The following is a 27,585-nucleotide window of genomic DNA, read 5'->3' on the forward strand; positions in this document are numbered from 1 at the left end:
CACACACCTCAGAGATTGGCTGGTACTGTGTATGACAGAGTCAACCTCCTGGACTGTGTCTACACGGGAGCCTTCGTGAGACGTTCCTTCCTTCTAGACTGTCAGGAGAAATATCTCAATGTGGTCTGGGTTCTGCCGTGCAACTCTCTGAGAACTTGTTTTGGACATGCTTTCTGAAAGCATTTGGTACTTACATGTTTCTTTCATATTGTCTGACAGTGGTAGAATTAATGTCAGTCTTTGTGAGAATGTTAAGCCTTCATGTAATATATGACACTGGTAGCGCTCAGTTTATTTGGGATCCCGAAGGCTAAATACTTCAACATTTCTTATTATAGAGGTCATATTATGCAGATAGAACATCTGGGACTCCCGGACACATCCTCTCTTCCTGGAGTCCCTGTTCACATGGGATTCTGGAGATGGTTCAGTAGAGGACTGTACTCCTTTGACACAGTTTCATATGGACAACCGCTTCAGGCTAATTGCTGAGGGCAGAGGAGGCCCCCCAGGGTGAAGGTGAACTGAGACTGACTGTACAAGCATAGGTCACCCTGCACCCCCACGTCCTCACATGGACAGGGGACACTCTCAGATATGGTGTCACTGTGCCACGGTCTGTATGTGGGTGTGTGTGTGTGTGTGTGGTCCTCTGACAGACAGACATGATGGTGATCCATCAGCTGCTCTACAGCCAATGAAAGGACAGGATCTGTGACCCATCGCTCATCTCCAGCTTTGTTTACTGTAAACACAGAGAGATGACCTGACCTCAGCCTTCATCACTGAGCCAGGGCAGGACAGGAGGATACTGTACAGTCTGGGCCGGGAAGGGCACTCACACACACACACACACACTCACACTCAGGCATACAGACACAGACGCACTCACACACACTTACACACACTCACTCACAAACTTGCACGTTCTCCAGAAGAAGCTGTCAGGTAGGCTCAAACTCAGACATTCGGGCTAAATTAGTTATTTATACACCACACACACTGGATGTATTTTTCTTATAGGTCCCCGAAGATTAACTCCTGTGAAAAGATTTCTAGTAAGGCACAAATAACAGCTAGCTGTAAAAGTTGACTGCTACATTATTTCAGACCATTGAACCTTATTGGGACGACAGTGTGAGAAGCCGGGCAGAAAGACGGGTAAAACCAGCATCTACCAACACACAAACACAGGACGCCGATGCCTCCTCACTGTGCTCTGTTAGCTGAGTGGTTGTTACGGGGCCTGAGTTAGCTAACAAACACATGTTGTATGGTTCAGGCCAGTGGTGTTCAGTGACTCCAGGGATGAGAGGAGATGGGAAGCAGCAGGTCCAGCAGTGAGGGGCCAGTGAAGGGCAGTGGGTCTGGCAGTGAGGGGCCAGTGAAGGGCAGTGAGGGACCTTCAGGCGCTTGTGAGCGCAGTGGGTCCAGCAGTGAGGGACCGGTGAAGGGCAGTGGGTCCAGCAGTGAGGGACCGGTGAAGGGCAGTGGGTCCAGCTTTCAGGGTCCATTGAGGGGTATTGGGTCCAGCGGTGAGGGGCCAGTGAAGGGCAGTGGGTCCAGCAGTGAGGCGCTTTCAGGGGCCAGTGAAGGGCAGTGGGTCCAGCAGTGAGGAGCCTTCAGGGGCCAGTGAGGGGCAGATCAACGTGGTGGGAGGGCAGGTCAACCCGGGGCTGCTGTCCAGTGTGCTCCAGGAAGCTGGCTCAACAGGTGGAAATGTCAGCTCCCCTCCCTTTCCATTTATCTCTCTCTCTTTCTATCTCTCTTTTCTAATCATTTCTCTCTCTCTTTGGTCCCATCAAGTCTCTGTACATCTCTCCCCCTTAATCTCTCTCTCTCTTGTTCTTTCCCTCCCACTCTTCTCCTCCCCTCCCCCGTACCCCTCCTACCTCCCAGCTACAGTCCAGACGGACAGAACCTGGGGAACCGGACTGTAACGGTTCCTGTTCCCTAGAATTGGAGCACAGGGCATGTTGCGGCATTAGCGTTTAACAGGCCGTGAAATAGCAGCCTGCCTTTGTGTCGTCTCCCACATCACTCCAGGTGACCTGACCAGACGGCTGGATGAATGGGCAACCTCCCCCACCCCTGTCCAACCTCCCCCACCCCTGTCCAACCTCCCCCACCCCTGTCCAACCTCCCCCACCCCTGTCCAACCTCCCCCACCCCTGTCCAACCTCCCCCACCCCTGTCCTACTCAGAATGCATCTCCCTTGGTCGCCTATGGTGAAGACTTTCTGTAATTATCTCACTTGACCAAACATGTACCTGACCAGACATACCGTATACCTGACCAGGTCTGTCTCTAACCAAACATGTACCTGACCAGACATACCGTATACCTGACCAGGTCTGTCTCTAACCAAACATGTACCTGACCAGACATACCGTATACCTGACCAGGTCTGTCTCTAACCAAACATGTACCTGACCAGACATACCGTATACCTGACCAGGTCTGTCTCTAACCAAACATGTACCTGACCAGACATACCGTATACCTGACCAGGTCTGTCTCTAACCAAACATGTACCTGACCAGACATACCGTATACCTGACCAGGTCTGTCTCTAACCAAACATGTACCTGACCAGACATACCGTATACCTGACCAGATCTGTCGCTAATCAAACCTGGACCTGACCAGACATACCTTATACCTGACCAGGTCTGTCTCTAACCAAACATGTACCTGACCAGACATACCGTATACCTGACCAGGTCTGTCTCTAACCAAACCTGGACCTGACCAGACATACCTTATACCTGACCAGGTCTGTCTCTAACCAAACATGTACCTGACCAGACATACCGTATACCTGACCAGGTCTGTCTCTAACCAAACATGTACCTGACCAGACATACCGTATACCTGACCAGGTCTGTCTCTAATCAAACCTGGACCTGACCAGACATACCTTATACCTGACCAGATCTGTCACTAACCAAACCTGGACCTGACCAGACATATTCCCACCCAGAAAATTACCTGCTGGGTTTTTTCTCTTGTTTTTTTGTTCCTTCTTAAAGCATGGTGCCATTCTGTGTATAATGCAGTTTGAATTAATGTAATATCACTAGCATCCCGTGGCTTCCCCCCATGTAATACCAGACCCGACTCGGACCGCTCTTAGACCTGGCCTGACTCAAACCTTCTCCCACCCTAACACTCGTTTGATGATTAGACACTAATGTGGACACTGCTCTTCAGCCCTCCCCCTTCATCTCCTCTCCCTATTATTCCTGAGCTTTAATAAACTCGCCCAAACACAGATCGATTTGTCTTAAGTGAAGGTGGCAGTGCCTCTTGACTTATTTCATTACCACGGGCTAATTATACTGATTGGAATAAGCTCCCCTGTTTAGGTGCATGGAAAGCAAGCGCCTCCACATTCCTGGAACTTAATGCCAATATACTTCAGCCCTTTATTCCTCTCCCACCCCCTAAATAATCACAGTGGTCCGCTCCTCGCTCTTCCTAACATGTCAGTCCGGTCTTAATGCGCCATTTCAGCAGTGCAACTGTGCAATGAAGGAAGGTAATGGCGCGTGCTGGTGGCTCAATCGCCTCTGCTCATTGATAATAATGAAGACAAATGTCAAAACGTTAGCTGCTAATGCTGTAATGGAGTGTCCGCTGGGCTGGGCTGGATGCAGAGAGAGCGCTGCGTGAGGATGGAAGTTTGGCTGCGCACGCCACACTGACCGCAGTCACGCGACCTTGAGGGTGTAGACTCGCTGTTAGGGCTTTGTCTGTCTGGTTTCTGTTCAGTTTAAATGGCTCAGGTGAGCCCATTCCACTGTTCATTTCCCCATTCTACCAACTCCAGGAAGAGTTATTGTGTTCAGGCATTTCTCGACCAAGGTGAGAATATACGTGTCTGTTTGGTTTTCTGCTGGCAAGCAGAAGGTTTTAACACGCCAGAGAAAGTGGGTGTGGCTTGTTGTCTTTTTGTATCCTAGTTCAGGGCGTCTCAACTGGTTTTCCAAATTTAACAATGATAATGCAGTCATGACCTCATATTGTATGTTATGGATTGTATTGCATTTTACATTTGTCATGTTACAGTTATCTTTGCTACTTTGTTGGACATCACTCTTGTAAAACACTGTCTTAATAGGCTTTGTTCTGGTTAAATAAAGATAAAATAAATTACATAAATAGACTAGACTTTTATTTTCAAGGACAAGAATTGATCATACAAAATATTTATTATAAATTCAAAAGAATAATCCATTACATATTATCAATATAAAATAATTATGTAATATAAGACTGAGCTACACATGGCTCATTCATAATCAGTGAAACATTTTTGGCATTCAACAGGATTTTAGTAATAAATTCAACCATCAAATGACCAATTAAAAACCTGCATTGACACGAATTTGGATTGCAAGCCATCAGACACACTGTGCTAGTGTATGTTAAAGAGAAGGGAGTCTGGAGATGGTGACTGGGTTGCTGAGAAGGTTTGTGTTGCATAACTGCCAGATAGCCATACAGCAGCTGATAGCACCAGATTGCAAAGCCAGATGTGAGACAGTGGAACAAAAATAAAGGTCTCAGTATGAAAAGGAAGTGACATCATTGCACATGACATCACTCCCCCTTGCTCCAAACCAAATGGGAAATTACGATCAGAAAACTGATACCGTCGGGTAGACAGCACCTCCAAGGGCGAAATAAAAAGTTTCTACCGTCTATTTTAAAATTTGATTTCAATGTTTATACAGGCCTTTTAAACAACGTTGGGATTTGTAAAGACAGTAAATCGATTAACTTCCCCCATTGTCTTCTCCTCAGTGGTGGGTCGACATTGTTATTCATATATTTTTTATTTGACTGTGGGCTCTGCTCACACCGCCATCGCACGCCTGCCTGACTATCCCCTTTGAATTACCTGAATGTGTTGGAGATAAGACCAATCTGTTTGTGATATTTTTTAAAGCCCTGTTACCATGGCTATAACTCCTAACCTCCTGCTGGGGAGAAGAAGGAGAGTCAATGAAGCTGTTCTGTCGCAAGGCACAGGAAATAGACCATTGTCCTATTTCATTCTGTTTCATCTTCTTTATTCACCTGGATACTACAGATAATAGGGTGGAGGTGGACCCAGCTATGCAGAAACTGGGGAATAGAGTCAAAATATAGAGCGCTTTATGCACTTTCTGGTTAACAGACAGTAATGCATAGTCTTCAAGACAAGCTCCTTCCGTCATGCTGTAGGGTTGCTATAGTAATGTGTAAGTGTTGTTATAATAAAATGTTAGTTTTACTATATTTATGTGTTAGTGTTGCTATGGTAATTTGTTAGTTTACTGTGGTAATGTGTTAGTGTTACTATGGTAATGTATTAGTTTTACTATAGTTATTTGTCAGTGTTGCTATGGTAATGTGTTAATGTTACTATGGTAATGCGTTAGTATTGCTATGGTAATGTGTTAATGTTACTATGGTAATGTGTTAGGATTACTATGGTAATGTGTTAGTGTTACTATAGTATTGTGTTAGTGTTACTATAGTATTGGGTTAGGATTACTATAGTAATGGGTTAGTGTTGCTATGGGGTGTATCAGCGGGTTCCCACATTAGTGTGTTTTCTAGTATTCACTGTGTCCCATGGTTTTCTCTTTAAGTGCAGTGTAATTAGTTTTCTGCTCTTCTTCATAATCGCTGAATCACTCAGTAGCAGTTAAGCCATGTTTCTGCCTTTCATGCCGATCCTGCTATCACCACTTAAATCCACAGCAGGAATGGGGGGTAATTTTAGGAGGGGGAGTGGAGATGGTGAGTGTTGAATGTGTGTAAGAGGCTGTCAAAAGCTGTGCATTATCGGTACTTTCCCCTTAATTTAATTTGCCACTTGTTGCCCCTCCACCATCTTGTCAGGCTGAGAAGTTTCACAGGGAACTTATTCTTATTGTGATGAGGGAGGAAAGATGGGAAAGAGAGAACGGGGGGATGACAGGAGGGGTGTCTCAAGAACTAAGAGATGTCTGAGGACTTTGACTTCACACCGTAGACTAAAAACTATGAACAAACCATCAATGACATTGCTTCACTTTTACCTCTGTGAAGTGTCGATGGAGCATTTGAAGATCAGAAAGAGTTGTGTTAGAACGTGGCCGTCTTTCGTCACGTTTTCAGAGATCACATGAACTGTTTTAGCTACTCTATATCTACTCCATATGCTGCAAGCCACTTTAGCCCCAATGCCGTTCCCTCGTTGAGTATCTGGAGGCTGACAGAGGAACTGCAGGCAGCCACTAGCAACTATCAGTAGAACTGTCTTTGTGTGATTTCACAGTAATTGGTTCAAGGACATACATTTGGTGAAATACAAGCAATTACTGGCATCCTGATTGTATATCCACAATCTCGGACCATGACAATGGCTATAGTCTCGTTCGCTATGGGGCATCCTATTGTCAGCCAACAGTGCCAGCAGTACTGAAATTGGCATTCAACTTGAAATTCTGAAAGAGAATGGGCAGTGTTCTCCCAAGCTTACGCGCACAGACACAAACACACAGAGATACAGACACACAGAGAGAAACAAACACGCACAGACACACACACACATACACAAACACGCATACACAAATGCATCACGCACACACACACTCCAGTCACTCCTGGAGGCAGGTAAACATGGTCCGGGAGATTAGCCGTGATTCATGGAGCATGTTTAGGAGGAGTGGACATGATATGACGGACAGAAATCCCCCCCCCGCGGCGATGCGGTAAGGCCTTCCGTCTCCATCTCCGAGCTCATTGTGTTAAAACCAATACAAATGAACCAAGAGGTGGGCGGTTGGGCGACCAGGCGGGAGAGAGAGCGTTCGGCGCTAACGCGACGGGGGAATGTGATGGCTTGTGAAGTCGGGTGGCCCTGTGAGCACCGCCGCGGTTTTTTTTCCTGCCAGGTGTGGGTAGAGACCGTCGGCCGAGCCATGGAAGAGCAAGGGCCTTGTGAAATCATAGCAGGTCCGGGGACCGGGTGGTGGAGCCGACCGCTACGCTTCACGTGCGCTCCATTATCTCTGTGATCGCTGAAGCTGCACTAAAGCAATGGAATTTGTCCTGCGTTTGATACAGCACCCCTGAGACACTCACACACACACACACACACACGGAACCGCATCGCTTCCATATATGCAAAGATGATGGAGGAGGCAGTGAGGGAAGGGGAAACGGAGGCTCTGCGTGACACAGTCAGTGGCTGTTTTGCGTGGGAGCTGCTACAGCACACTCCAGTGAGACCAGAACAGCGTGGGACCTTGGCCTCATGTTAATGGGCAACCTTCACTGCTAAGGCCTCACTGCCCTCTCTCTGACAATCTGGAGAAGTGCATTCAGTCTCACTACGGTGTCCGGACCTCATAATGTAGCAAAGGAGTCTAGTCATGACAATTGTGATTGTCGCTTGGAGAAGAGGTATTGTAGCAATGGACATTACTGACAACACTTCTGCTTATGTTCTTCTTTTTTCCGGCTGGATAACTTTGTGACCTTTCTCTGATTTTATAAACATGGTCTGTAATGGGGATGAATTAGAGGTTCAGTCAGTAGGTTCTGACTTAACAGCACACAGACCTGAAAGGAACCAGTTCAAAGTGTAGATACTAAGCACACAGCTTTAGACTGACTCAAGTGTCTCTTGCACTCAGCTGTGTTGCGTTAGGGAGCAAAGCGAGCCTTGCTCTCCCCTTCACCAGAATCTCCTTTTAATGAGCTCCTTACATGAGGATTCTAGATCCATCAAAGCCCATTCTCAGCAGATACCTGATAGCAGGGTTGCAGACTCTCTTTCTTCTTGTCCACAGGGCCTTTGACCACAGGGTCAAAGTGGGTCTGGTTATTGAGCGATTGCACAAAATGATATTTCATTTATGGGAACTGTTATACATTGTGTATGTATATATATATATATATATATATATATATATAGCTGGTGTGGGATATTGCTTTATCTCCTTGTCCTCCGTTCTCTGAAGAGGTTGCTGTAATACCGTCTCCTCTCCTGGAAGGCTGCTCTCGTGGAAGAGGTAGTTCTCTGTAGAATGGCTCTGTTTCCTCAGATCCTATTGCTAGCTGGGCTGGACTCTCATCTCTCGTCTCCCTGTATCTCTCCTCCTGCTGGCCTTGAACACGTTCCTCCTTTCATCTGCCTTTGGGGGGGGGGTGGGTGGGGGGTGTTGGTGTTTAGGATACTGCCAGGACTCTGAAGGTTTGGAGGCGGAATCACTTTATGACGTCAGCTCCTTTTGACTCGGGCGCAGGGACCGACTGCATCTGGAATGTGTACACACGTCTGCGTTTGATGGGCCCACATTTCAAAGGACATTTTCTGCCCCATCTGCAGAAATCTTTTCGTATCGACGTTAGCAGCGCAATGAATTCCTAAATTCTCCTACTCCATCTATACATATCTGACTTTCTTAGATGTAGCTTGTTTCAACTTCTACCTCAGACAATTTTAGCTTGTTTACTGTATCTCCTGCTCCCGAGGAGGTGTTGTGTACATGTCCATGTATTATTAACTTGGGTGTAGTGAAAGTTTATAAGTAATTTGCTGCTGCATTATGTTTAATAACTGCAAAATCAAACCATTCCAATGTTCCCACATCCAGCCTTCAAACGAGTGTTAATGAGCTGAGCTGGTGAGTTCAAAGAGAATGTTAAAGTGTTTGTATAGACTCCCATACTATGTGGCGTGGGAGACGCTGGTTATACTGATTGATATGGTGAGAGGATTGAACATGAAAGTGTGACTTACAAGGAGGTTAAGGAAGAAAACAGCAGGTTAAACCCTTATGCTCCAGGCAACAGGGAAAACACTTAGGAAACTCTTTATTCATTCACCACCTCAAGCTCCACCTCAACAAGGCAGTTTTGCATGGAAGACCGGTATGTTCCAAGACGTCTCTGTTACTCTTGATATCTTCATGGTGTGCTACTTTTAGAGCACAAAGAGCCTTGGTGTGACCTTGACATCACCTTGTCGTTCTGCGCAAATATCAGTGACTTGCTCTTGCAGATTCATAATGTCCAACCGTTGACAGGAAGTGATGGAGGTCCCAATCCAGTCACTTCTTAGTATGAACCTCTTGTCTGGATAATTGCAGTTGTGTTTGTTGGGCTTTCTGCTGATTGGGCTCTTAGTTGGTTTGGCACTCTGGCTCTTTGTTCTGCCGCCTCTATCCTCTTGAAGGGGCAGACAAACTATTCTCTCTTCTGGCCACCCAATGATGGGACCAGCATTTCCTTGAGGCTGGGACAGCAGAGGCCACTTTCTAAAATCTTCTGAAAGCCTGCGACTTTAAAGATTGTTTTAAACAATTCAAATGACATTGTAAGGACACTCTCCATTCATTCATGACAATGTGCTTGACCGCAGGCCGTCCTCCTCCCTTCAGTTTTCTTCTCTGTTCTCATCTGTTTTCTTCTCTTGATTGCTTTCCCTTTCCTACTGCTCTCCCCCTCTCTATTTGTCTTATTCCACTACTATTATCTGGCCTGTGTTGGCTACTGTCTCTCCACCGGGCTGACTGGATCTTCCCTGGTGTTCCTCGTTGCGTTTCATCGGTCCTCTTTACTGCTTTGCATTTCCTTTTATTTTCCTGACCATTTCACTGATTCTTCTTGTGTTTTGGGCTACTTATGTTTTAGGCTGTAACTTTGCTGATATTGAAGACACATTTGCAGGAGATCATTTGTGTAAAAGCCACTGCTGAGTGTTTCCTGTCTGGTGCGTACACATCCTGGTATCCAGTAAAAAAAAAATATATATATATACACAATCACATGCGCACACACACACACACACACACTAACCCATGCCATCAAAATGATCTTGTTGTGGGAACACATAGAGGCATGTCAGTGTTATCCTGATGAAGGCATGCTCCATATCATTTTATTTACACATTATGAACCTAAGGGAAATGAACACACAGCCATAGTGCATCTGTACATAGATACTGTACAAACGAAAAATTTATAATTTTCAACAAATGGAACCTGTTCTTGCTAGAAGATGCAGGTTAAAGAAACCAAAAAAATTGCTTGTCTGGTATAGATAAAAAATAATCCAAAAGGTAGATGGTACAGAGTGGAAAAAAAGATTGATGAAAAGGAGAAGAGAGAGGGAGAGAGGGAGGGGGAACTGCTGAGCGAGGAGGAGAGAAAGCCAGAATGAACGATATATAGCCCCTGGCAAACCGAAAACAATTGTTACACTGTCTCCCATAACCCACTTCAACCTTAAACAGCAGATTTTTTTTCACTCAATTAATTTCTACACATTGGAGCAAGGGGCCTGGGCTGAAAGAGGCTTTTATATGCTGCTGCTGTCCACGGGCCTGGACGGTCTGTCTCTGGCAACACACGGAGACCACAGAGTAGAATACAGAATTATAAAGACATGACGTTATACAGTGGCACAATTTAGGAACAGTGTTCTTATGAAAGCTACTTCTTTTACCCTTTAATGGAACATATTTCCTTTGAAGACGGTTTCACATTTATATAACTAATTTGGTTATTCTTAAATGTACATGTTTCTAGTCTTAATTTTTCTAGTCGTGGTTCACGCTGTATAACTTTACATAAGCATTAAACATATTCATTACATGCAAAGCTCATTTAAAGCTTCAGCCTTAAGACAGTCAACAGGAGATGCTGTTAATGCAAAATGTTCCTAGCAGATTGTATCATAGGAAAAATCCCTAACAAAATGTAGGTAGCTGATCTCTAAACGAAAAGATAGATTGATTTTGATCCCTTTGACTTTCCATGGTGGCAGGCTGCATTGTGACCTCTGACCTCTCTGACTGCTTTTTGCTCAGCATGATGCCTAGTGCTCTTAGCAACACATCACAGAGTTTGAGAGCACTAACAACCAGTCTACATAAACCTTTTAACTACTTCAGACTAAGGTCTCTCCTTCCCATCCATGAAATCCCATCCATCAATTTTGACACAGTGGTGACAGCCACCTTTGGCTCTTGTTAACTGAGCTGAGTGACCAGGTCAGTTAAGACCAGACTAGACCAGGTGAGACTAGACAATACTAGTCTACACCAAACCAGACCACACTAGACCAGGCCAGACTAGACCAGTTAAGACTAGACTATACTATAGACCAAATCAGACCAGGCCAGACTAGACCAGACTAGACCAAATCAGACCACATTAGACCAGGCCAGACTAGACCAGGTGAGACTAGACTCTACTATAGACCAGATCAGGCCAGACTGGACCAGGCGAAATTAGTCTAGACTAGAATAGCAAGACCAATTCAGACCAGGCTTGACCTGACCAGGCTAGATCAGACCAGGCCAGACTAGACCAGACTACTCCAGGTCAGATCAAACCAGGCCAGACCAGACCTGACTAGACTGGACCAGGCCAGATAACAGCTCAGACCGATAGACAGCAGTCGAGCCAGGAGGCAGAGTGGTGGGTGTAGTGTGGCTGTCTGAGTCCACTGTGTGTATGTGTGTGAAGACCAGAGAGATGAGAAGCCCATGAATCATGGCTGGAGTTAAGAGAAGAGAGGATCGATATGGAGCCATGGAGGGGGGACAGCGAGTGGCCCATCACCATCCCCGCCTGCTGGGTCCCTGCTGTTAAATCACTGCTAGGATTGATGTTAAGGTTAAGTTACAGCATGGCTTTCCAAGCCCTTTTGGCCCATGACCTCATTTTGGGATAAAAAAAAAATAGAGGTACACCATTTTTAAAATAGACGTAATAGGACTTCCCAGTTGCTCTGGGGCACAGCGTCCGGGATTGGGTCCTGGGTTGCAGTGTAAAGGTCAGAGTGCGAGTTGCTCAGCGGTGTAAACGTTGGCGGAAAGGAACGCCTTGCCCCCTAGTGACACCTAGTGGCAGTCCGGGTGTTGATCGTGGCGGTGCCGTGCACAGACCTTCCAAGGGGCATGTGCTGAATCTGAAAATGTGGGCGGACGGACGGATGACCATCAGTGAGTGACGTGCCATAAAGAAGACGGACGACGCTTGCCCATCGGTGTGCGCCACACACATCACCAGGGCGGACGGGCACATGTCAATTGGAAAGGGCACTAGATGGCAAAGGAGCATGTGATCTGGAAAGGTTGAGCCTTACCTGTGCACGTGCCTGGATTGTGGTCATTTGACGTAAGAGCGCTCTCCTTCTGACCTCCTGGTTGAGGGAGCAGTGTGATAACCAGCGGAATGGCTTGGAAAGATGTGTTTTGAAGGCCCATATCCCACTCTTTGACTTTTCCAGAGCCCAGTGGGAGTTGCAGAGATAAGGGAAGGCCATAGGTTTAGGTCATTTGACACCATGAAACTGCAAAATGTTCTGTTGTGACCCATATTCAATGGCGTTTACATCTATTTGTTTTTCCATCATTTGGCAAACTCTGCATCAGATTGCAGACAGGGAGATATTGGTAGCTGATAACCTGGGGTAGATGGATGAGTGGGATGATGAAGCCATGTGTTAATGGCTTCTAGAAAAGCCATGCCTCATTGGACCCCTCTTCCTGCCAATGAATCATCTTGACTCAGGAAAATAATGACATGTCCTATTAAAATTGCTTCAGAATTTGAAGTGCATAAATGTTTTAAATAGTCTTAAGGATGAGACTTAGACGGGAGGTGCGTGGGACTTTAAAAAGAGGTATTTCCTTTTTTAAGTTTGAGTCAAAATGACTCACTTGGCCTTTCTAGTGTTAGAGGGCTCTTCTCTGCCATGACATCTGGAGACATTTCCATGTGAGTGTATAAGAGAGAGAGAGTAAGTGCAAGCGGAGCGGGCAGCACAGCAGTGGTCACTTTCCATTAAGTGAGTGAGAAGCCCTGGGGGTTTCTGGGGGAGGCCTAGCTGTTCTCACTGGGTCCATCTGAGCAGCAGGACTTGCCTAGCAGCAGCACTAGTTAGTGTCAGCAGGCTGATGTCCTGTCCTAGTCGGCTATTTAAACAACAGCACACAGTGGAATATAATGACCAGGCTCTCCTCTCAGTAACACAATGCCAGGGAAGAGATGAGGTTAGAGAGAGAAGGGAGGCAGTTTTCCTTATTTCTCCTTTTTTGTATAATTTGGTCGATAAAGGTGAAGGACGTTTCATGGCTATTTCTCTCTCGTTCTCTTTTTTCACTTGTTCCCGTGCTATGCTTTGTCTCGGAGTGAAATCCAGAGATAAAGCTCGGCAGCGCTCAGTGTTTAATGGAGCTTAATCCCACAGATTTGAGATATGGAGCTGTGAGGTAATTCCCTCGCTTCTTGCCATCTCCCGCCTGTCTCCGTCAACACACCATGAGGTCATGTGACCAGCCCAGAGGGCCTCCTTCAACCCCCTGCCGAAAGACAGACAGGTGGACAGACTGACAGAGAGGAGATATGCAATTATCCGTGTTTCAAATATGGTTTTATGAACACACATAGAAATAAAATGATGAATAGCCATGGAATCATACAGCAAGGAGATGAAGACCAAGTGTGATGAAAAAAGGGCGGTACTTTGAATTTCATTGCATTATTAGGATTAGTCTAGTTGAAGTCCCATACTGTATATAAACAGCTTCCTCTTTGACAAATCAAATGATTTGATGTGCGTGCTGGAAGCAAAGCACAACTTTAGAAATGATTCATACTTATTGCTATTATTATAAAAAAAATTCTGCTGCCATCTGTAGGAGAATCACTGCAGACCAAACAACTGAAAATTATGCAGGCTGAGCGTCCGCAGTGCTAATACCATTCAAGCTTCAAACGTGCAGACATGTCTGGGACAGTTTGGTTGTAGACAGCATTTTATACCACACATATTTTATTTGCTATAATCGTTCTGAGCCTAAATGCTCCATAGACTTGCATGGGACATATTTGAAATGTGTCTTTACTCACAAAGCTTAAAGCAGCAAACCAAACACACATTGACTTGTGACAGAGTGACAGAACAAACTTAGATCGCACATCTTTCTAATAGATTTATTAGAAATAGTATTAATGCTGTGTGTATTTATAAAAAATAAAATAGCATTGTTTTGTCATTTCGATTTTAAATTAAATGAATTGGTCCTTTCCTCTGCAACTTGGTGTATCACCCGGCTTCCAAAAATGGAAATAAAAACAGAATGCAAAAGATTTGTGCGTTTACATGTGCAATGGGATGGAATGGAAAATAGTAGAAAGACGCCGTATCAAATGTTGAAACTGAGAACTGGTTTTGTTCCTTGAAAAATATATCCCCACTTTGAATTTGATGCCAGAAACACGTTTCAAAAAAGCTGGTACAGGGGCAACAAAAGACTAGGACAGTTGTGTAATACAAAAAAGAACCTGGTGGAACATCTCACATGTAAATTTTTTAAATTGGCAACAGGCCAGTAAGAGTATTGGGTATAAAAAGAGAATCCCAGAGAGGACGAGTCTTTCAGAAGTATAGATGGGGAGGGGTTCACCACTCTGTGAAAGACTGCGTGGGCAAATAGTGCAACAATTTAAGAATAACGTTTCTCAACGTAAAATTGCAGAGTTTGAGGATCTCACTCATCTATGGTACATAATGTCATTAAAAGATTCAGAGAATTCAGAGAAATCTCTGTACGCAAGGGACAAGGTCGAAAACCAATATTGGATGGCCGTGATCTCATGAAAAGGACCATTCAGTTTGTTATCAGCGCAAAGATTTTACTTTCAAAACTACAGAAATTGGTCTCCTGAATTCCCAAATACTTACAGAGTATTGTTAAAAGAAGAGGAGATGCAACACAGTAATAAACATGCCCCTGTCCCAACTTTTTTTAAACGTGTTGCTGCCATCAAATTCAAAATGGGCATGTTTTTTCCCAAAACAATAACTTTTCTCTTGGTCAACATTTAATATGTTGTCTTTGTACTATTTTCAGTTAAATACAGGGATTAAATCATTTGCACATTACTGCATTCTGTTTTTATTTACGTTTTGCACAGCGTCCCAAATTTCTAAAACAGGGTTGTACTTAATGTACATGAGAAATGAATACACAGTTTTGTCAATATTTATTTTCATAATAAAACGTATTAAATCTGTTAGATCTTCTTTCCTAATTTAATATTGTCCTCCCCAAAATATTTTTGATTATCAAATCATTATTCATAGGGAAAATGACAAATTGGATGTCAATGATTAAATCTCATAAGAAGACACTGTTTTCCTGGTCATGCAAGAGAAAAACGTTTGACTGAAATGGCTCTTTACTAGTGTGACTAGTGTAAAGATAGATCAATCTACAGCCTTCTACTGATGCTGCTATTTGAAACAATTAACTGATTATATATGCAGATGATGTAGTTACGATATTTTTCTGCCATGTATGTGTTTTGGGGAAAGTCTAAAGTAGTTCTGTCTGCTGAAAAGTTATTATTATCAATACATGACAGACAGACAGAGCAATGTCAATGCCAGAATCTGGTGATATTTGGTTGTGACAATTGGGTGGTGGAACACTTGAAAACTGCAAGACTGTGTCTGGGCAGTAGTTGGTGATGGAATTGTTAGGGACCCCTTTTTTAACCTGTAAATGTTGTTGTTTCCCCATAAATGGTGGAATGCAGTCTCTAAAATTCTGCACTGAAATATCTGCCACACAGATTTCATATTGTTCAGCTTAAAAACACATAGTTCAGCTTAAAACACGCATGGCTCATAGTGTTCCCTCTAGAGTGCTGTGCTGGTCCACTATATAACCCACTATAATTATTCCACACCTACAAATCACCTCAAAATAAGATGCAATAAATAATGCAGCCTATGAATTCCCTCTTTTTACTATTACTACTGCCATCACTACCACTTCCACTACTACTCATATTTCACTGCCATAAATACTTCAAGAATAGCAAGCACACCACATTTACCCCTGTCAATGTCCTTATCTAGTCTCCTATTCAGAGTAGACTGAGGGAAGTGATGTTGCCACGAGCAGCACAGCAGATATTGTGATGAGCTCTCTCACACATTTCTACCCAGCATTGGGCCATGGACGCAGCTCCGCCACAGGACTGAAGGAGGGGAGACGTTTCGCGTCAGTTGTGGGGGACAGGGGGGAGGGAGACCAGGGACAAGAACAGGAGGAAGGGAGGGAAGAACAGCCGAGAGGGGGCGGTGAGGTGAGGGAGGGCAGAAGAAGAGGAGAGACAGGGCAAAGAGGAGGAAAAGGGGAGCGCAAGGGGAGGAGGCTAGGCAGGAACATGGCTGTGTGCTGCCGAAGAGCAAAGCATTATATCCAGCCCCCTCCTCCCAAAGTGAGCTGACACTAAGCAATTTGCTATTCATCCTGGCAGTTAAATTATTTTCAATCCCAACCCATAAAGCTCTGGTGGCAGGCGATATGCCGAGCCCTCTCATTCCCTCTGACACTCTCTGTTTGAGAAAAGCCAGTCTGCACTTCAATTTGCCTCTGCGCCCGCGTGTGGACAGACTTGACGTGAACTTCATTGTAGAAGTGTAAGATTGTCCATGAGGATGATTGGGTCCATAATGGTTGTTAGAGAGAGGTGGGGGGGCAGGGCGGGAATGAGAGAGAGATGTGTTTACTTTGTGATTCTTCAACATGTTTGTGTGTGTGAGTGAACGAAGGAAACGGAGAAGACTCATTCCGTCGGTATTAGTACAAAAGCCCCGTGGAATAAATACAGCTCTTCTTTGAATTGCACAACCCTCATCTGCTCCCACTCTTCGTGAAGCTTCCTCGCTCTTCTCTCTCGTTCTCCTTTGTCTCTCTCTTCAGCCTACTCTCGGCGTCTCCCATTTTCTCTCTTTCCTCTTTATTCTTGTTGGTGCTTAGGGATAGGACTTGTTATTGTCCAGGGAGTTCAGGGTTGCACTTGCGTACCCAAAGCATACAAACACACTCTACAATCAACAAAATGTCCAAAACACTGGGTCAGAGCTGCTGCTTTTTAGGATTGGGTCACACATCTGCTTGTTAAAAGAACATCTATCTGCAGGCAGAGCCCCGATATAGAACTAAGATCAAGTCGTACTAAGCCAGCTCTGATGCTGGTCGGATATGACAGAGCATAGAAACTATAGCAGATTACAAAAAGGAAACCCAGCCCCAACTGTCTAATGACACAAGCCTACAAGTCCAGCCTACCAGATAAGCCTACCAGACAAGCCTACCAGCCATGCCTACCAGATAAGCCTACCAGATAAACTTACTAGATTAACCTGATAAGATGTGTGAGACTTAGTTTCTCAAGGTCAGAGAGCTAGAAGGAACACCAGGCCTCTCAGACCAGCTGTCGGACATCTTCAACCCCTCCCTGATCACCATATCCACCATAGAAACCAGGGCACTCTGTGGGAAGGCTGTTCGATGTTCAGCACGGAGAGAGCGTCAGAACCCTCTCAGCGTTTGACGCCCTAGTGCCCTCCAAGCACAGGACCCTGGGACAGAACACCCCACTTTACAACAGAGTCGTGGACTCATCCGGTTAGGATTTTCGGCAGACACACCACATTGTGCTGACCCCTCGGTTACCCCTGTTGACCCCTGACCGCATGACAGCACAAAACTCCACCTCCATCATTCAGTTTGCTGATGACACCGGGTGGTGGGCCTGATCACCAATGGTGACGAGACAGCCCACAGCGAGGAGGTCAGTGACCTGCCAATAAGCTGTCAACAGTCTTCCTTTTACAGGAAACGATGAGCACGCCCCTATGCACATGAAAGGGACTGAACTGAAGTGGGTCGAGAGCTTCAAGTTCCTCGCTCTCCCGCCCGTGCGCACACACACACACACACACATGCGTGAAAATACTGCCACATAAGACATACCAGCATACTAATACAGCACAGAAAAGGTAGAAGGTAACACAAAAATGAAATGCTGTGCAAGTTTTGGTCAAAATCTGTTTGGTGTGTCATATAATGTTGGACTGCATAGACTCCTGACATTCATTCATTTTGTTACAGCCAGTCAATTTATCTGATTATCAGCCTCTTTGACATGAGTCTGAATAGACGATTGTTTTGTTCAATAGTTTACAGGGAACTACTAGAGGAAATGTCGACATTACTGTGACACCCTGGCATTTAAAGGGACTCCATTTTCAACATTTGATTGTACTTGGGGGTGGGTGAGGGGGGGTAGATGGTGAATTGGAGGTGAAGAGAGACAGGTTGGGGGGTGGTAGAGAGAGGAGAGACAGGGAGAGGGGAACTTTGAGAGGAGAGTTGGAGGAGAGGGAAGTTAGAGGAGAGGAGAGTGAATAGAAGAGGCGAGAGGAGAAGAGGGTAAGAGGAGTGGTGAGAGGAGGAGAGGTGAGAGGAGGAGAGGTGAGAAGAGGAGAGGGTAAGAGGAGGAGAGGTGAGAGGAGGAGAGGGTAAGAGGAGGAGAGGTGAGAGGAGGAGAGGTGAGAGGAGGAGAGGGTAAGAGGAGGAGAGGTGAGAGGTGAGAGGAGGAGAGGTGAGGGGAGGAGAGGGTAAGAGGAGGAGAGGTGAGAGGAGGAGAGGGTAAGAGGAGGAGAGGGTAAGAGGAGGAGAGGTGAGAGGAGGAGAGGGTAAGAGGAGGAGAGGGTAAAAGGAGGAGAGGTGAGAGGAGGAGAGGTGAGAGGAGGAGAGGGTAAGAGGAGGAGAGGTGAGAGGAGGAGAGGGTAAGAGGAGGAGAGGTGAGAGGAGGAGAGGGTAAGAGGAGGAGAGGTGAGAGGAGGAGAGGTGAGAGGACATGATAGAGAATATAAGTGAGAAGAGAGGAGGGTAGAAGAATGAGAGGGTAGAGGAGAGGAGTGTTAGAGGAGAGTAGAGGGGAGAGGAGTGTTAGAGGAGAGTAGAGGGGAGAGGAGTGTTAGAGGAGAGTAGAGGGGAGAGGAGTGTTAGAGGAGAGGAGGGTTAGAGGAGATTAGAGGGGAGAGGAGAGGGGTGTTAGAGGAGAGTAGAGGGGAGAGGAGAGGAGTGTTAGAGGAGAGTAGAGGGGAGAGGAGAGGAGTGTTAGAGGAGAGTAGAGGGGAGTGTTAGAGGAGAGTAGAGGGGAGAGGAGTGTTAGGGGAGAGAAGTGTTAGAGGAGAGGAGGGTTAGATGAGATTAGAGGGGAGAGGAGAGGGGTGTTAGAGGAGAGTAGAGGGGAGAGGAGAGGAGTGTTAGAGGAGAGTAGAGGGGAGAGGAGAGGAGTGTTAGAGGAGAGGAGAGTTAGAGGAGATTAGAGGGGAGAAGAGAGGAGTGTTAGAGGAGAGTAGAGGGGAGAGGAGAGGAGTGTTAGAGGAGAGTAGAGGGGAGAGGAGAGGAGTGTTAGAGGAGAATAGAGGGGAGAGGAAAGGAGTGTTAGAGGAGAGGACAACAGTGTATTAGGATTAGAAACACATCTCTGTAAATGTATGCACATTTATTTGGTCTACAGAAAGAGATTAGTCAGAGACAGAGAGGTAATGAGTGAAGGAGATGGATAGATGGAGAGAAGGAAAGAGAGGGGAGAGGGAGGCCTCTCAGAGTTAATGCCATTAAGGGGCCCTGATGAATCGACACCCGCCCAGTGTTATTGACATCCCCAGAGTAGTGTGGGCCCAGTCAGACCCAGCAGGCAGACTCAGGCCTGAGACATACCTTAGGCCCCCGCTCTGCTGTCTTCAATTAGACCAGGCCTGATTTGATTTCCTCGGCTGTGCCCTCTGAAGGGGTGAGGGGGATGGCATGATTGATGTGGGAGACGTGTTCTTTACGGAGGGGGTGTGTGTCAACCCTCTGCCCTGTACAGGGGGACAGTTGACGATCTGAATGGCTAGTGCGCTGGAGGGTGAGTGGGCGTTCTGGCGCAGGGCAAAGGCATAGGGCTGGGCTCTTATTGAGGCTGTCAATCTTCCCTTTTTCACTGGCTATTATATTTTCCCTGGGTTTTCAGAAGTGAAATGAGTTGGAGTGATTCTTTTTCTATCTGTCATGGCATCTGGAAATACCAGGCTTGTTCGCTTCACAAACGTTGGTCTCACCGAGGTGACCTCAGCCATCCTTCACATCCGTTTCCATAAACCGCCCCACGTTTACTAGTCCTTCTTGCAGGTAATGGTAATATAATTGTGCTGGGACTGTGGTCGGGAAAAGGTTATTAATACAGCTTAGTTTCAGCTTCCATTGAGAAAGTGTTAATTCATTGAAGAAATAATGGGAATAAATGGATTAAAAAGGTTTGATAGTGTTGTGCCAGCCTCCTGCTCTTACTAGGTTATTATGCTTTCATTTTCTGGGATATAATAAAGTGCAGCTCATCTACATTAAGCCCACACATTGAAATGCATGGCCAAGATGTGTCCTTAACCCTATTCAGGTTAGTTCCCTAAACTGACATTCTTTCACTACCATTCATCAACATCTTGGTTCGTGGAGCAAAAAATGGGGCAAGTCAGGTAAGTGTCCCAATTCAGCAGTTTTGAAAGGCAGTAACTAATGATATCTTCACAGCAGAGCCCTGGTTGGCTGTTTCCCACACCACTTTCCTTCCTGTTCCATTGTGTATGTAGTGTGGCTGGACGGCCAGCTAATGGAGTGGCTCTGATGAATTAGAGGTCTAACACCCTCCAAACACGGCCTTCCCAAGGTCAGTGGCCAACTAGACCCTAACGCTGCATTACCATATGCAGGGGCTTTAATAACTGGCTAACACAGCTTTTGGTTATGGCTGCTTTTGAATAAGGTGCCTTTTGGGACAATCGCGTAGTCAAGAGCACTAGAGGATCAGACCTCTGAGTTTAGCTTGAAAGCCAATGTCTTGGCTTTTAATGTGGGAAAGAACTGCAATGATCTCAGATCGTTGATGTTCTGATGGGCTTCCACTTCCTTGACGGACTTTGTGTCCATTAGACCTAGTTTTTTGGTTGAGAAACTCATTCAGTCAAGAAAGGTGTCCTTTATTGTCACCCGTGATAACATGATGATGACAGGGACTGTAGTTGGTAACTGTATATGTGCGTGTGTCCCATGCACAAAGGGTGGGCATATAGACGAAATCTGTGTGATTGATGTCTTGCTATTTAAATCTAGCATTTACTCAATTACAACGTTTGGCATGTTTGTTCCGCAATAAAAATGAGCAAAGTTTCCCTAAAGTAATGAATTTTGGTACATATGTGAACTATTCGTCTATGGACAAATATTGATCACCAAAATATTTTTCAGATTAGTGCCTAAAACAGAATGGTTGCTTGTGACCATTAAACATTTGTGCAAACATTTTCAACATATACAAATACGTTTACCATACAGTGGCGTAATAATTGAGATATTTTTTTATCGATTGTCCGTTTTAACTCTTGACATTTGGCACACTTGCTTAGGAAAATGAGCCTCGCAAACCCAGACAGTTTCAGAAACCACTGACACGTTTTGAATATAGTTGGCTGAATGGCTGATGCGTCTTGTAACAGAATCCTGGCACTTAAAATAAATGATTAGCCCAGGGAGCGGGGCATTATTTCTAGGGGACGATGTGCTTTTGATTGTCTTGTGATAGAGTGGTTGTTGTTGTTGATGTTGTTTTTTGTGAGTCTCTGTAAAAAAAATTGAGGATTTGGAGAATATTTTGTACATATAGCAATGTCCTGCTTCCTGAATTTGTTGGCTGAAAAACAAGCTGCTTTCTAATACACATAGGATGGATATTACTGGAAGTGCTGCTTTACTATGTTAGAGGCCATTTCAGTTGACCAATGTTAGAAAGCACTAAAGCTCCGGGGACATAACTGCTGATATTTACGCATACAAATAGACTTACCAAAACACACACACACACAAATACACGTGGACACACTGCCACCCGCAAAAGCTAGAGCATGCACAGGTCCACAAGAAGCCTGCAGGGAGCTGGCTGAAATGTCAACCTGGGGGTTGAGCTGCCTCCTCTCCTTCAGATGAGACGCCTTTTTCTATTCCTCTCTTCTTACTTCACAGCAACACCTGGTGGTGACAGGAAGCACAGGGGATAGAAAAACCCTGCTGCCGTAGTCAGGAGGACAGAACGGTATGGGAAGCACAGAGACCGAGCTCACCCCCACTGTGGAGACGGACAGGAGCACCGTCTACCCAGATATCCAGACCTAAACTCAGCAGCCACACGACACAGCCTTGTGTCACATGCAGTCAGCAGAGGCCTGTCAATCCACTCTGAGCTGACGACATTCAAGCCTTGCCAAAGTTTTGAGGGATTTTAGAAATGGCTTCCGATGCCAAGGAGTATAATGAATGAAAAGCCCTGTTCCCAAATTGATTTCAAACTAAATCAAACCCGCTGTATTCAATTATCTCCTGGAGCTGGCCACAGAGGAACTTTAAAGTTAGAAAGGCAGAGGAGGGAGGAAGAGGATGGGGGGAGGGAAGAAAGAGGGCGATGACAGTGCACAGTGGAATGTAAATGACTTGTCCCTGCTGTGGTGTGGTGTCAGAACAGGTGGCCCGGTGGAGGCTTTGTCTGTGGCTGATAAATGAGCTGTTGAAGGGCCAGCCCATTGGTTCAGCCCAGCCAGCTAGCCGGTGGCAGCTAACATTCTGCCTAGTTAAGCATTTGGCCGCCAGTGCCATAATTGAAGAAATCATGGCAGTGACAAGCTCTGCTCTGGACTAAAAAGGTTGTTACACGGGGACTAGATCTGTCTGCCTGAGTTAAACCTTTATTGCTTAACGTCTTTATTATATGACCAAATTAGAAGTACATGTTTGATTACAGTTTTTCAGATGAATGCCACGTTTATAAGAAAATTATTCAGTAAGAAACAATTTCAGTGGAGGCCCTTTCCAACATTGTAATGTTAATGCTACGATACATGCAAAAGACGATTTCTTCAGGTGTGTGTAAACATTATTTCTCAATTCAAAAGCTGTTAGCGGCGTGTTTACCTTTTAAATCAAGCATTGTTTTGGCCACATAAACTGCATAATTTGTGTTTGAAAGAAAAAGCCAACAAATTGGGCAGGCAACATAAGGCCAGAGCCCTGATTGGTTATCTATGCAGGGAGCAGTGACGTTTTTATTGGATCAGAGCGGGAGGGTAATTATCTGTAAATTACAGAAACCTGTCTTGTCAGCGATATCAAGCAACACACTAATCAAGCCATTGACACAGCAATTGTGTTCCAAAAATGAAGTGGCCTTCGGACCCTGGCCCCACCTGCTAGGCTGCCGCTACACATATCGAATGTTTGGCTTAACTAATGAATGTCTGAACACAATTAGATCACACTATCTCTGTCTGCCATAGTGTTAATTACATAATTACTGAGGATGTCAGCTCGGCGGGGGGGTGGAGGGCGGGAGAATGAGCTAAGGGGGAGGCTTTGCTTTCAGGGGGTGAACTATAGATGCTTCTTTGATTCATGATCCCAGGCTTTGTGGGAAAATATCGCCTTTGCCAAGTTAATTTTGAAAAGGCCAGCATATTTGGAGAGAAAGACAATCAGCCTGACCTTTCTGGAAAACAAACCCAGGTTTCTTTCTTTCTTGTCTCTCTCTTTCTTTCCTTCTTTCTTCTTCCTCCTTTCTCGGTTTGGCAGCTCTAGCGTTATGATCCAAGCTGGGCTCAGTGCGCTCTCTGACAGCCGTGTCTGGATGCTATTAAAGACCACTGTTGTTTATCAACACATTCCACTGATGAAGCTGCCGCCGTTTCCCTGTCAAAATATTTGTATGGATTTATTCAAAGTTTGTTCTCATTAGCTGCAGGTCTTTGCTGTGTGTAATAACACTGCATGTGTTTTTTTTAGCGCCAGACAGGGACTGTTCTCTTCCATTCCTTCCAGGATCTTTTGTTTATATAAAACAGTCTGAATGTCTACCAATCCTGGGGTCTTCCAGCCCTGGGGTCTCCCGGTGTGACTCTTGGCCAACTGTTACCGGTGGAGAACGAGTTGAATTCATCATCACTTAAACACCATTTCCATTATAGATTGACCTAATGCATGGATAGCTGTGCAGACATGTGAGTTTGGGGGTGGGTGTTCTGCGCCACACCCAGCCTGAACCCAACAGCAGCCCAGTGAGGCCCAGCCTGAACCCAACCACAGCCCAGTGAGGCCCAGCCTGAACCCAACAGCAGCTCAGTAAGGCCCAGCCTGAACCCAACAGCAGCCCAGTGAGGCCCAGCCTGAACCCAACAACAGCCCAGTGAGGCCCAGCCTGAACCCAACAACAGCCCAGTGAGGCCCAGCCTGAACCCAACAGCAGCCCAGTGAGGCCCAGCCTGAACCCAACAGCAGCCCAGTGAGGCCCAGCCTGAACCCAACAACAGCCCAGTGAGGCCCAGCCTGAACCCAACAGCAGCCCAGTGAGGCCCAGCCTGAACCCAACAACAGCCCAGTGAGGCCCAGCCTGAACCCAACAGCAGCCCAGTGAGGCCCAGCCTGAACCCAACCACAGCCCAGTGAGGCCCAGCCTGAACCCAACAACAGCCCAGTGAGGCCCAGCCTGAACCCAACAGCAGACACAGAGAGATTAACATTCTGACGCCGTCCATCCAGCTGGCACCTTCTCTTTGCCCATAATCCTCTGGGATGGACACAGAGCTACTGTCTACACGTGGATCTGGCATTGACTCAGGAGTGTCAGGGGTACAGAGCGCCGTTCAGGGGCCACAGACAGGCCGGGTCTCGGCGGGGCCAGGGTGTCCCGGCATAACGAGATGCAGATGAGCAGCCATGCTGTATAATCAGCCTGTATTATTGCCGTCCCTGAGACAGGGAGGGGGTTGGCAACACAGCTGTTCCTGAGCCGACCCATCCCCTTCTTCCACCCCCAACCTCCCGGTCCTGTGGGTCCTGTCCTGCTCAGCCTCACTGCCTGACAACCAGCCACGCATTCTGCCTCACCCTGCCTCCACGCATTCTGCCTCACCCTGCCTCCTCGCATCCTACAGAGCAGCAGAAAATATCAGTCCGCAAAAAAAAAAAACATTTGCCTTGACATTTTAGTTATTTAGCAGACACTTTTATCCAGAGCGATTTACAATAAGTGCAAAACGCCACCGTACGGCCACTCGCTCTTCGGGAGTCATCTGTTTCACCGGAATTAGCCAGACGTCCCCGGGGGTAGATCACGTGTGTAGCAAGAGATGTGTCCTAGCTAGCTGTCAGGTTTTGCACAGCCCTGCCTTTCTTGTGTCCCCGGACAAGCTTCCGACCCTGTGTGACTGATGGTGGAGTTATTCATTCCATGTCCACTCCGTCCACTCATGATCACGCAGGGATGTGTACATCCTAATTCACCTCCTTGATAAAGTGACCTGTTAATGCAGAGATAGCGAACAGGTGTTGCATAGTTTCTTTCCAGCAGACGTGGATAGAATCGGGATTTATTCTCTTTGACCTGTCTGACCTTAAGTCTTTGTGTGAAAGGCAACCATCATATTTTCTTACTTTCTGCCGCCTTTTCTATCGGACTGACTAACTCATAACAAGCTGTCAGTTTGGCAGCTCAAGAACAGTGTCATCCCTCAGATGCTGAACTTATTCAAGATAGATTGGCGGTAGCATCCTGCGCATCGACTGTGTCTGGCAAGGTGGGTTCATTATTCGGTTTAATATTTTCATGAATATGTTTTACCAGTTCTCAAGTCTTTAGAGGTAACTGCAAGGTCAAACAGAGACTTCCCAAGACATCCCGCTGGTTCCTTTCCCTCACCTCACCTCCCTCACACGGCAGTCCTATGCTCTGATGCCCTCTATGGCCAGCCCTGTTGCCCCTAAGCCAGTCCCAGCCCAATCCCACCTCAGGCCCAGAGCTTTATGGCTCTCTGACTACAGGCTCTGTATTTACCAAGGCAGGCTATATGGGGGCATTAAATAAAAGTCCCTTGATAAATTTGATAGGCTTAAGAAAACATTTTCAGCAGCCTCGTATGGTTCCAGAGAACTTGACTTTAACTTCCTGGCTTGGTCCCTTCACTCTGCTGGCTCTCTGTCAGAAACCTTGTAGATCTTAGTATCCTCTAACTGCTCTGCCCCTGTTCACAATTTTCCTGTTTGTCCTCCTCTTCCTGATCCTCCTGACACCTGCATTTACTTTACATTGTCCTCCTCCTCCTCCTCTTGTTGCACCTCCTGCGAGGTGTTAGAGGAGAGTGTACATGTTGGCCTGGCTCATGCTGGTATCCCAGGGTAGTGTTGGGTGACTGAATAGGACAGATCAGACATCCCCTTTTGGTGACTGAACTGGTACACAACTGTTTCTCGCTACAGCGTCTTTGCAGAACCTCTAAGAGCTTATGTGTTTGTGTGTGCGTCTGTTTGTGTTGACATCGTCATTTTCTGGCAGCGAACCAGCTTCAGATAATCTGTTCTCCATGGTCTACACAACACCATCTCTTCTGCATCTTGTTTACTCTCAAGAGTGTGCTCACCACCCCAGCTTCGATGTTTCTACGGCTGACCTCTTCACGTCAACAGATGGTTTCATGGACAGTTGGGTTTAAGCTGTTGGACCGAGTCAGTGAAATGGGTCAGATAGTGGCCTGTATTCCACTACAGCAGCTCTCCTCCCCTATGTAGCCATGGGAGAACAGAAGGTGGATGTCAATCATAATGGGTGAGCCCTCAGAGTAGAGGAGAGGCTGGCTCCCCTTGGGAGCTGTCCCCATGAACAATCGCTGAAGCAGGGAATTCAGCGGCCCAAGACTCCTGCAGCAACAAAGGACTGTCCTACTACTCCTCCCACCTCCTCACTCCAGGGCTGCTTCCCAAATGGAGTGCACAACATCAATTGGGCCACTGTTAAAAGTAGGACACTAGAAAGGGACTAGGGCGCCATTTGTGGAGCAGTTCTGCTTGCTACACACCAGGGACCCAGTCAGCAAAGTGGCTCTTAGAGCTGCCTCTACAATCTCCTTACTACTGGACCACTACCAGAGTCACTGTGTGTCTTTTATTGTTAACCGCTCTCTGTGCCCCGGCCATTTCCTCTCAGCTGATACGGAGGCCACGGCTTGAAAGGGATGGTGTTCATTTATGTGGCATCTGACACGGCATCCTCCAACTGGCCGTTTCAGCTTTGATCCTTGATTGCCCTAAAAGGAAAGTCTGGTGTCTTGAGCTGTTGGCACTTGAAGTGATGGCCTTTGAAGGAACAAATGACAGAAGTTAGGGCTTATCGTGTCTCATTCTAAATGGAGCCAGTGATGTATGTAGCTCAGTCATTATGTGGATTGGCGTTTTAATTTGCAGACGATATGGCCTTGTTGGTCATTTACAGGTGGCCCATATTGAAGTAGTAACAATCATCAATGATATTCTTCAATATTCTTGTTTTCTTACTGCGATAGCTGAAAAATGTATTGAGATAATACATTCATTTAAATTTGATAGATTTGAGATAATACAAATAAGGAACAAAATGGATTATAGCACCGACAACATGCTCGGTCAAAGCTTTAGTATTCTGCTGAGGCATTTTCAGCCATCGCTGCATTGGTTTTGCCAGACATTTCCGCAGTTGTAATCCTAACAGGAAAAAACATGGTACAAGTAAAGAGTTTAAATGGAAACCATCCAGCTGGCTTTATGTGGCTAGTGGATTTAGTAGCCCTCAAACACAGGAAATAGATGGCCTGTGTGTTACTATGT

The 27,585-nt window shown here is 46.0% G+C and overlaps 1 protein-coding gene across 8 annotated transcripts in view; it reads left to right on the plus strand.

Moving 5' to 3' along the window:
- The window catches only part of camta1a (calmodulin binding transcription activator 1a), a 375,769-nt gene that overhangs the window by 210,266 nt on the left and 137,918 nt on the right, over positions 1–27,585 (plus strand). The gene's annotated exons all lie outside the window — the stretch shown is intronic.

Source organism: Esox lucius, chromosome 12 (assembly GCF_011004845.1).
Source record: "Esox lucius isolate fEsoLuc1 chromosome 12, fEsoLuc1.pri, whole genome shotgun sequence".
Lineage (NCBI taxonomy): Eukaryota > Metazoa > Chordata > Actinopteri > Esociformes > Esocidae > Esox > Esox lucius.